Consider the following 10769-nt stretch of genomic DNA (forward strand, 5'->3'; position numbering starts at 1 on the left):
CATTTTTCGATCTGATGTAATTATTCTCCATTTTGTGACCTGCCACAAGTCCTAGCCTCTATGTCTATGGTCGTGGTCCCATTTGGGAGGGAGCTGGCCATTGTGTTTGTAGGACAAAATAAGAGTGGGTTATATCTGGAGTCATTACCTCATTAGAGGCTGCAACTCAAGTCACTATCCTTATTTCAGTCACCAACTTTATATCACCTGAGTCCTCTGGACAAAGATGAGGCTCTCTGCTCCCATAAAGATTTACATTCTTAGAAATCAGAACGAAGAGTTCTATTCTGAATTACAATACGAAGCAAGAGTTCTACTGAATTACAATGAGTCAGAATTTCCATAACTTCATGTGATTCAACCCAATATTTATAAGCAATACTGCAGTCAACAACAAAACCCCCAATAACTCCTTTGGAATAAATTTCCTTTCAAACTAAGTATGGTATGCTGGTTTATACAGGTAAAATGTGGACGGTTTTGTGAGCGTATCCTGTGGTTGTTAGGCTGCCAGGTTGGGCCGAGTGACACAGTACAACTACCCCGTGGGTTTTCTAGACTGTAACCTTATAGAAGCAGATTGCCAGGCCTTTCTTCCAAGAGACCCCTGCGTGGGTCCCGACCGCCCGCCCCTCAGTTAATAGCCACACTCACTCCAACTCTTCTGATATGCAGGCACCTTAGAGTACCCCTTTTCCCACTAAGATCATATGAGATTCTTCAAACAACCCTAGAGTTGCCAACTGATGTGCCAGCCATGGGGAGACCAGGCTACGCTTGTTGACTACGTGTGCACTCTTCTTTTTGTCAGATTCTTCCGTGGAAGCGCTGTCTTTAGGCAGCTCTCTTCCGGCAGCCTTCTTTCCTTGATGTATAACAGACACGCAGCAGCTCCTCCGGTCCCCAGTGCACAAATTTCAGGTGGTAGAAACCCACGCTGTGCTTGTTCCCATGTCAACTATAAGAAAGGTTTCCTGAAACGCAATTTCTAAACGACTGGTTCATAAGTTTCAAACTCCTGTGTGTTGCATTAATTAACTTCCAAGATTGGTGTGCCTTCTGAACAGAGCCTGGTATGAACCATAAAGGTACATTTTATCATGAGCTCACAGGGTGCCAGCTATGATGCTTAGCGCTTAGCTCACTGGATTCCCATATCCACCCTCAGAAGTCGGTATTGCCAGCCCTCATTTTACAGAGAAGATAACCACTTTTTAAAGGTTTAAGGAGATGAAGTGGCTTGCCTGAGAGAGATTAGCTACTACATTATATTGCTACATAACAAATCACCACAAATTTAGCTACTTGAAAAAACAAGTGTTTATCATATAGTTTCTGTGGGTCTGGAGTTCCAGCACTGCTTAGCTGGGTACTCTGCTCAGCCTGCTAACTGAAAGGTTGCTGGTTCAAACCATTCAATTCGTGGGAGAAGGATGAGGTTATCTGTTCCAAGCCTTGGAAACGCTCTGTCGGGCTGCTGTGAGACAGAGTTGCCTTGATGGGAGTGGAGGTGAATCTGCTCCATGGCCTCTCCTGAGGTTGGAAACCAAGTGTCATCCAGGTTAGGGTCTTCTGTGCAGACTCAGCCCGAAGGATCCGCTCACTATTATCGTTGCTGGCTGCTGTCCCTACTTCAAATGCTGTCTCGAGGGTCCTAGCTCCCTCCTGGCTGAAGCCTCATTCCTTACCTCATGGGTCTTTCGAACATGGCAGCTTCCAAGATGACAACTTGCTTCATCAAAGTCAGCAAGGGAGATAATCTACTAGCAAGATGGAATACACACTTTATATAGACTAATTACAGAATAAACAGCCCTTCACTTGGACATATCCTACTGACTAGAAGCCTGTATTCAAAAAGAAGGGATGATATAAGGCAGTGGTTCTCAACCTGTGGGTAGCAACCCCTTAGGGGGGTCAAACAACCCTTTCACAGGGGTTGCCCAATTCATCACAGTAGAAAAATTATGTTATGAAGTATGCAATGAAAATAATTTTATGGTTGAGGGGGGTTACCACAAACTGAGGAACTGTATCAAAGGGTTGCGGCATTGGGAAGCTTGAGAACCACTGAATAAGGGTCTGAATAAAAACCAGGAGGTTGGGCTCAGGGGTGACCATCAGAGAGTCTACCACCATAGCCTAAATAGAAGAGTGAGGATCAGAAGCCAGTTCTACTAAGCTTGAACACCCCCACAATGAACTACTCTGTCCTATTGCCTTCCCAGACGAACTTGCCCAACTATTTCTCAGGAACATTAATCTACCTACTCTAATAGGAGCTCCAGTTTGTGTTGTTTTTCCCTAACTGTATTAGCTTTTGAAATTGAATCTCACAAGAAGGATGCTGAAAGACCCATCCAAGGTGGGTTCATTGACTAGTTATGTGAATTTTACTTGGGGGTAACTTTTGAATGTAAGACTAATGACCTTCAATGCCAAATCCTGACCCGAAGATATTAGACCTATCCTTCGCATACAACATTTTTGCCCTCTTTCTCTCCCGTTTGTATCAGGAAAAATACAAACTAGGTAGATGATTAGATTCTAAGCAGATAAGCAAAGCTCCCCGGGAGAAAGAATTTTTAGTATTTATCCAGCCTTTTGGCCTCTCCTTTTTATGTCTTGTGTTTATACTAAGTTCAGAACTAAGGTGACTGGTCTTAACAAACACCTGCAGACGTAGCTATACATCTGCGTGTGATTTGGTTTGGGGGAGAATGGGGAGCTGGTTCTCTGGAGCATCTTGGTAGGCAGAGAAGTAACTGCATTTATTGAGGCAAACGTAGCAACAGAGCTGTTTTCTCTTTCGCCCCTAAATCCTCAGAGTGGAAGCAGGCAAGACAAAAGAAGTCCAGAAAAGTGTCGATGCATTTTCGTGTCCTTCGAGTGCAATGGGGGGGGTGTGTGTGTGTGAGGATATTCCGTGGATTTTGTAATCATACAGTTAAAATCTCTTTCTCTTTCCCATTTCAATAACAAATAGGAGCTAATGTGGGTTTTTTCCCTTAAAGAGCTAATACTTTGGGCATGTTATTAGGAGGGCCCAGTCCTTGGAGAAGGGCACCATGGTCAGTCAAGTGGAAAGTCAGTGTAAAAGAGACAGTTTGACACAGTGGCTGCAACAATAGGCACAAACGTAACGGTTGTGAGGATGGCTCAGGAGCAGGCAGTGTTTCACTCTTGCACATCTGGGGTCTTCATGGGTCGGTACCCAAGAGCACCTGACAACACACCAGAAAGATCTGGAATAGCAGTAAATGGGGTCCTATCAAAATGCTCAGGAATTGCCTTGGCATTTCTATTGTCTTTCCCAGTGTGACGATTTTTCTTTGCTCTTCTCATCTGATTCAACCGTATGCATCTGAGCTTTGCCGGCTCAGTTCCTTCTAGAAAGTCACAATACCATAACAGCAATTAAAATATGTTCATCAGGCACTTCCTATGTGCCTCATACTATGCTAGTGTCATGGATTGGATTGTGACCCACCCCCCTTAAAAATATGTGCCAACCTGGCTGGACTACGGTTCTCAGTGGTTTGGCAGTTATGTCGTGATGTAATTTGGCAGTTAAGTAATGATTCCCTCATGCTGCGAGTTTTCCTGGGGGTTAGCCTGCAACCCAGAAAAGGAGACAGAAGCACAGAGAGGCGAGCAGAGAGATAGCAACCCACTACCATCAAGAGAATAGAGCCAGTAGTGGAGCACATTCTTTGATCCAAGTCCCTGCATTGGGAACCTCCTAGAGTCTGGGGAGAATTGGTGCCAAGACACATGGAGATCTCCCAGGAACACCAGGCATACAGATGCTCAAAGGAGACAATGCCCTTCCTCTTAAACAGCAAGCCAGCAGACAGAGAAATCCTTCCCCATGGGCTGGCGCCATGAATTTGAATGTCTAGCTTCCTAAATTGTATTAGCTTTTGAAATTGAATCTCACAAGACGGAAGCTGAAAGACTCATCTAAGGTGGGTTCCTTAACTAGTTATGTGACATTTTACTTGGGGGTAACTTTAGAATGTAGAACTAATGACCTTCACCATCTCCTTGTGGATTTGGTATTGTAGCAGTAGAGAGCTATGCCAGAGTATGTGCCGATTCATTTTATCAGCATAATACATTTGCAAAGTAAAGACTTATCCCAACCTTACTGGTAGAGCAAGGTTTGAGAATGTGCTTTCTTGGACTGTGCTGTACTGCCTCCCCTGTGTTTGGGACATGTGGTATACAAATGAATGAATGAGTAACCAATGAGCTTGAATACAGCTCATTCTCCTCCACCCTCCCTTGGCAATGAAGTATAGTATGATAAGGCCTCGGGCTTTGGAAATTATCTACATTGCCTAGGACTGTTGTAGAACAGGCACCACAGGTGGGTGTCTTTGAACAACAGAAATTAGTTTTCCTGCAGTTCTGGAGGCAAAAGGCCCGAATCAGGGTCTCAGGCACATCAGTTCCTTCCTTGTTGGTTGCCCAGGTGTTTCCTTGACTTTCAGACAATCTCACATGGCATCTCCCCCTGTGACGGCGACTCTGTATCTGATCTGCTCATTTTATAACTCGAAAGGGATGAGATTTAGGACCCAGCCTACACTGGTATGGAAACCCTATATTTTAAAACAGGGTCATATTTATAAATACTCCGGACTCACTGCCGTGAGTCAATGCTGACTCATAGTGACCCACTGTGAGTTTCTGAGACTGTAACTGTTTATGGAAGTAGAAAGCCCAGTCTTTCTCCCTCCGAGCTACAGGTGGTTTTGAACTGCTGACTCTGCAGATCACAGCCCAACACATAACCATTATACCACCAGGGCTTCTTTTATAGACAGAGGGGTTATGCTTTCAACAAGTGTGTGTTGTAGGTGCCACTGAGTGGACTCCAACTCAAAGTGCTCATATGTACAACAGAATGAAACACTGCTTTGTCCTGTGCCAGCCTCACAGTGGTTCTTATGTTTGAGCTCATTGATGGAACCATGGTGTCACTCTACCTCCTTAAAGGTGTTCCTCTTTTTCACAGACCCTCTACTTTGCCATGCATGAATGTCTTTTTACAGGGATTAGGCTCTCCTGATAACATGGCCAAATATGTGAGACAAAGTCTTGCCATCCTCTCTCTGCTATGCACGTTTCTGCACCTGGTGACAAAAGAGTCCAGAAAACTGTCCTCATCCAGTTTAAAGTCTTGTTTGAGGGCAAACTCCACTGCTGCTGAGCCAGTTCCATGTCATATTGACCTCACAGGACAGAGTGGACCTGCTCTATATGATTCCCACGACGACATATCTTTATGGAAGCAGACTGCCACGTCTTTTTTTCCTTGGAGCAGTGGTTGGATTCCAACCACAGACATCCTTGTTACTAGCCCAATGCTTCGTGCATTGTGTCACCAGAGATCCTTTGTTCAAGGATTGCTGTGTTCTTGTTAGATGCTGCCAAGTCAGTTCCAACTCAGAGCAACCCGACATGCAACAGATTGGAGCACTGCCCTGACTTGTGCCATCCTCACAGTTATTGTTCTAGTTGAACCCATTGTTAGAGCCACTATCTCAATCAATGCCCTAGTTGGCTTCACATTGACCTAGTTCTTCACATTGACCTTACTTCACTAAACACGATGACCTTCTCTAGGTTCCATCAAAGTTCTTTCAAATGCTCCCATGGGATCGTTGCAATTGCTGAAGATGTTTTAATTACCATCACCGAGAGGGGGGTGAGTTCAATATTGATATTTAGTAGGCAGAAGCTGAAGCTTCTAAATATTCTATAAAGTACACTCCTTTGAAAAATAATTTAAAAGTTGACCCCAAATGTCAGCAGGGCTAAGGTTGAGAACCCCTCTTGTAAGGATACTTCCTATAGAGATAGTCCTAACTCATTGGCGCCCAGTGGACTTGGACTCATAGTGAGCTCTCTAGTGTTCCCAAGTCTGAATGTCTGTATGGGAGCAGGCAGCCCCAACTTTCTCCCTCAGGTCAGCTGGTAGGTTTGAACTGCTGGCAACAGCCCAACACTAATTCACATCACGCAGATGGAGTAGTCAGTAATTGCCAGCTACTATTTTGTTTTTATCTCTTTGAGTTTCCATGTATTCCAATGTGTTATTTCTAAGGGCCCTTGCAAATTTAAAATTCTCTGAGTCGACCTAACGTGAAATGATACATATATATAAAACCATATGTATGAGGCAGGTAGAAAATGAACATCATTGGAGGAATTTTGCTTAGACTAGATGAAAATAATGGTCTACTTTTGGTGGAATGGAAAAACTTTCTTTCTTTCTTTTTTTGTTGGTATTTCAAGTTTTACAAAACTCTCACTATAGAATAGCAACTGAAGCCATCCTCTTTTAAGAGCGAGGATTTTTTTTTCATTTTCCATTAAAAGAACAACTCAAGACAGTAACTATTTTTGTTATAATCCCATTCCTACTTCCAGGGGTTTTATAAAACTCAAGGTTTTCTGAGGCAAGGCACGTCCGTTTCTCACTGAAAGTTTTCTATACAAAGTTATGCCTATGTGCATACTTACCTGCTTAGGTTTTCAGAGTTGAAGTGCCCATCGTAGACCATTTTCCCCTGGAGAGCAACCTTTTTATGGTTTATATTTTAACCCATTGTCTTTGAGCTGGCTTGGGCTCATGGTGACCCTATGTTGGGTTTCTGACACTGTACATATGTAAGGAAACAAACAGTCTCATCTTTCTTGCTCAGAGTGGCTGGTAGGCTTGAACCGCTGACCTTTCAGTTAGCAGCCCAATGACTAACCCATGATGCCACTTAATTATCATGGAACATTTGGAGAGTCTGAAGAAATACTAAAGGTAAAGAACAGCTAAAGACAAAAAAAAAAATTCTCCTCCTGCTACCTAAATATACCTGCAAAAAGTACTAGGAATATTTCTGTATATTTCTTCATAGTGTTCTTCCCCTTAAGTATTTTTTTGACAGTTCAAATAGTATGATAGAAAGAAGAAATTTTAAATCTTACTTTATCCACTTAACAACACATTTCTCCATATTATAAAAACATTTCTTAGACATTTTAAAGCTGTAGAATAGTTCATGTTATTCAATTTTGAAAAGGAGATCCTTTTCAAAAGATTAAAAATATATACAAAGATATTAATTACAAGATGTAAAAAAACCCACAATTTATAAATCAAACCCACTGCTGTTGAGTTGGTTCTGATGCAAAGCTTGGCGGAAACAGACTGCCACACCTTTCTTCTGCAGGGCAGCTGCTGGGCTCCAATCAGTGACCTTTGGTCAACAGCTAGGTGCTTTAACCACTGTGCCACTGGATCACCAAGGACAACAGTCACTGACTTGTTAGAGTTAGACCACATGACTCGTTTCTGATCAGTGAGTGGCGAGTGTATAATTACTGATGGGCTTTTGTTCCCTCTCCATGACAACCAGCAATGCTCCAGTTGGTAGCTGCTGCATCAGCCAGGTCACAGAGAGAAGGGGACACCGAGCAGAGCTCTCATGTAGAATGGGAATGATCATGCCACACCTATTCCTCACATACCAACTGTGTGTTATCTGACCTTTCAGTTATGACAATAGTAAAAATCCTACTATGCAACTATTGTGCACATTAATGACAGCTATTGTATAGTAACAAGTGCCGAGGTGCTAGGCAAGAGTCCTGCTGACTGCGATGGTTAAAGTTATGTGCCACCCTGGTTGGGCCATGATACTCGGTGATTGGGCAGTTATGTGATGATAACAATGGGCAGTTATGTAATGATGTGCTCATCATCTATTTTGTGATCTGATGTGTTCATCCTCCATTTTCATATAACGACAATTTTAGCATAATGGCCTGATCTTTGGAAGGTAACCTCTTGGGTTGTGAGCAGTGGGTGTGTTTTGTTTAGGACTTGTTTGTTATAGCAGCATAATCTATCCTATCCTGACCCCTTCCTGTAGAATTGATTTCAACTCATAGCAACTCTCTAGGACAAAGTAGAATTGTTCCATCGGGTTTTCGAGGCAGCAATCTTTTCAGGAGCAACTGCTGCATTTTTTCCCTGAAGAGCAATTGGTTGACAGCCACTGCACCACCAGGCCTCCTTGTCTGTCTAACACACACTGGTTATAATACAATCCCCCAAACCAAACCCATAGCTGTTGAGTCAATTCCAACTCATCGTGACCTGTGAGTACAGAGTAGATATGCTCCCCTAGAGGTTCTAAGGTTGTTCTCTTTACAGACGGAGCCCTGGCAGTGCAATGGTTAAAGTGCTTGGCTGTTAACCCAAGAATTGGGGTTCACACATGCCAACCACTCCACAGGAGAAAGATGTGGCATCTACGTCCATAACGATGAGCGCCTGGACCCCCAGTGGCACGCTTCTCCCTACTTATCCACCTGCGAGCGTTAGACTCTGCTGAATGACAGTGGGTCACCTTTACGGACTGTACATGTGCACACTGAAGATGTGCAGACTGCCACCTCTTTCTCCTGCAAGGCAGCTCGTGAGCTCAAGCCACTGACTCACTTTCGGTTAGCAACCCAGTACTTAGCTACTGCCCCACCATCAACATATGACCGGTGTTAGATAAATGCAGAAGAATCAAAGTTGGCAAAGAATATTAAAAGTACCACGAATCAACCAGCGAAAGGACGAACAAATCCGCCTTGAAAGAAGAACAGCTAGAGCGCTCCCTAAAGGCAAGGATGGCGAGATTTCGGCTTACATACTTTGGACGTGTTGCCATGGGAGACCCGTCGCTGAGGAAGGAGATGATTTTTTTGGTACAGTAGATGGGCAGCAGACATGAGGAAGGCCCCCACGGAGACGCATTGATGCCGTGGCTGCAGCAATGGGCTCAGGCACAGGAACAGTTGTGATGGTGCCACGGGACCGGGAAGGGCTTAGCTTTGTCGTGCACAGGATCCCTGTGGATTGGAATGGACTCCCCGAACAACAGCTTCAACCTCTTCTCAGAGGGGTCCTCACCCCCTTTGCTCCTATTCTGCTGTTGACCCGTTTGTCTGTCTGCCACAGCACATCTCTGCATTACAGGGCATGACGATGTTTACCTGTGTACTCCCAGCTACCTCCATGAAAGCTAAGCCCTGAGGAGGTAACAATGTCTATTTGTCCAGCCCCTCTGCCTAGGGGCTAGGGTCCTGTCTAACACAATGTGGGGACGCAGTAGATCTGTACGTAGCAGAGGAGGACATGAATGGATGCTTTCGGCAACCCAACCAACCCAGCTGTTTTACATGTAAAGTGAAACTTCAAGGGTCACAAGCCAAATCACCATGAAAAATCAGCTGCCCACAGACATACTTGACACCATTTGCAGCAGCCAGGTTTTGACAAATAGATTTTTGGGGTATTTCCCCCCTGAGTCTCTCCGTGTGGACTTCAGCCATTTGCCTGAAAGTGCCATAATATCGTTCTTGAATTTCTTCAACAGTAGGAGGCTGGAGAGCTGAAAGAATGAGCTGAACCCTAGTCTCCCATTGCCCTGCCTGCTTCTCAGCATCACCTGGTGGTGCCGATCTCAGTGCCCACTGCATTCCTCTCGGTTTCCTCCCTGCTTCTCTTCCTTCCAGGAAACGGCAGACTGGTCCTTTGCCAGTGACATCACTCCTTTCAGATCAGGAGTCTGGGTCACAAATGTCCCAGTCCTTCCTTACAAAGCTTCTGCCTCCTCCTGGGCCCAGTGTGCCTTCCATCATCCTTTGCTGCAGCAGTGTTTCATCACATCAAGAATACAAAGACACTGAGTGTCCAGCCAAATCGAAATCTCCCTTAACAGGAAGACCTTGAGATGCAGGGATGCAGACTCACGCCTTTTGTTTGCACTTTAATAGCATGCTCCCATTCCCAGGGACAGTGCCCGCAGTTCCTTCTTCCTGCTGGGAGCCCTCGACATGGCTCAGTAGTTGAGCCAGGTTAAGTGGTATTCAGTATTCTCCAAACATAAGACATTCGCCTGCCCTCTCTTCTCATATTTTTGCCCAATCTGCATGCCACCTGTATTTTTATTTATTATTATTTACCATTATATAAATTATTAATATTTACATAATGGTAAAAAATTATAAATCTCAACTCACTGCCATTGATTCAATTCTTATGGTGACCCAATAGGACAGAACAGAACTTCCCCTGTGGGTTTCTGAGATTGTAACTCTTTACAGGAGTAGAAAGCCCTTTCTCCTGTGGGTTGGCTGATGGTTTTGAACTGTTGGGCTTTCAGATAGCAGCCTAACACATAATGCACGACACCACCAGGGCTCTAATAAATAATAATGACAACTTTAGGCTTCTAATCTTGAGGTTTGACTGTTCAAACCAATCCACTACTCTATGTGAGAAAGATTAGTCTTTCTGCTCTCCTAAGATCGACAGTCAGAAACCCACAGGGGCAGTTCTACTCTGCCCTACAGGGTGGCTATGAGTTGGAATCAACTCAATGGCAGTGGAAAATTGTCTTCTATATAGTAGCTTCTCTTTGTTACTTTACCTGGCTTGTTAAAAAGAAGACTTTTATCTCACCGATTGTAATCTAGTCTTTCTTGTCCTAGATGGATGTGCGTGGAATTAGAGAGGAATGGTATGTAGGTTAGGTTATGTAGGTAGATTCTTCTGAGGGACCAATCAGTAGAAAAGGACAAAAGGACATCGTACTTGGTTAAGTAGAGGGTCAACAAAAAGGAGGGAGACGATAAAAAGTGGTCTTAAAACAAGCAGCCATCTTAGTGAGGTGTCAGCTAAGTCCACCAGAAAGGGGCATGCC

This window comes from Echinops telfairi, unplaced genomic scaffold (assembly GCF_000313985.2).
Source record: "Echinops telfairi isolate 266 unplaced genomic scaffold, ASM31398v2 ScPeMD7_5;HRSCAF=22, whole genome shotgun sequence".
In the NCBI taxonomy this organism is placed as follows: domain Eukaryota; kingdom Metazoa; phylum Chordata; class Mammalia; order Afrosoricida; family Tenrecidae; genus Echinops; species Echinops telfairi.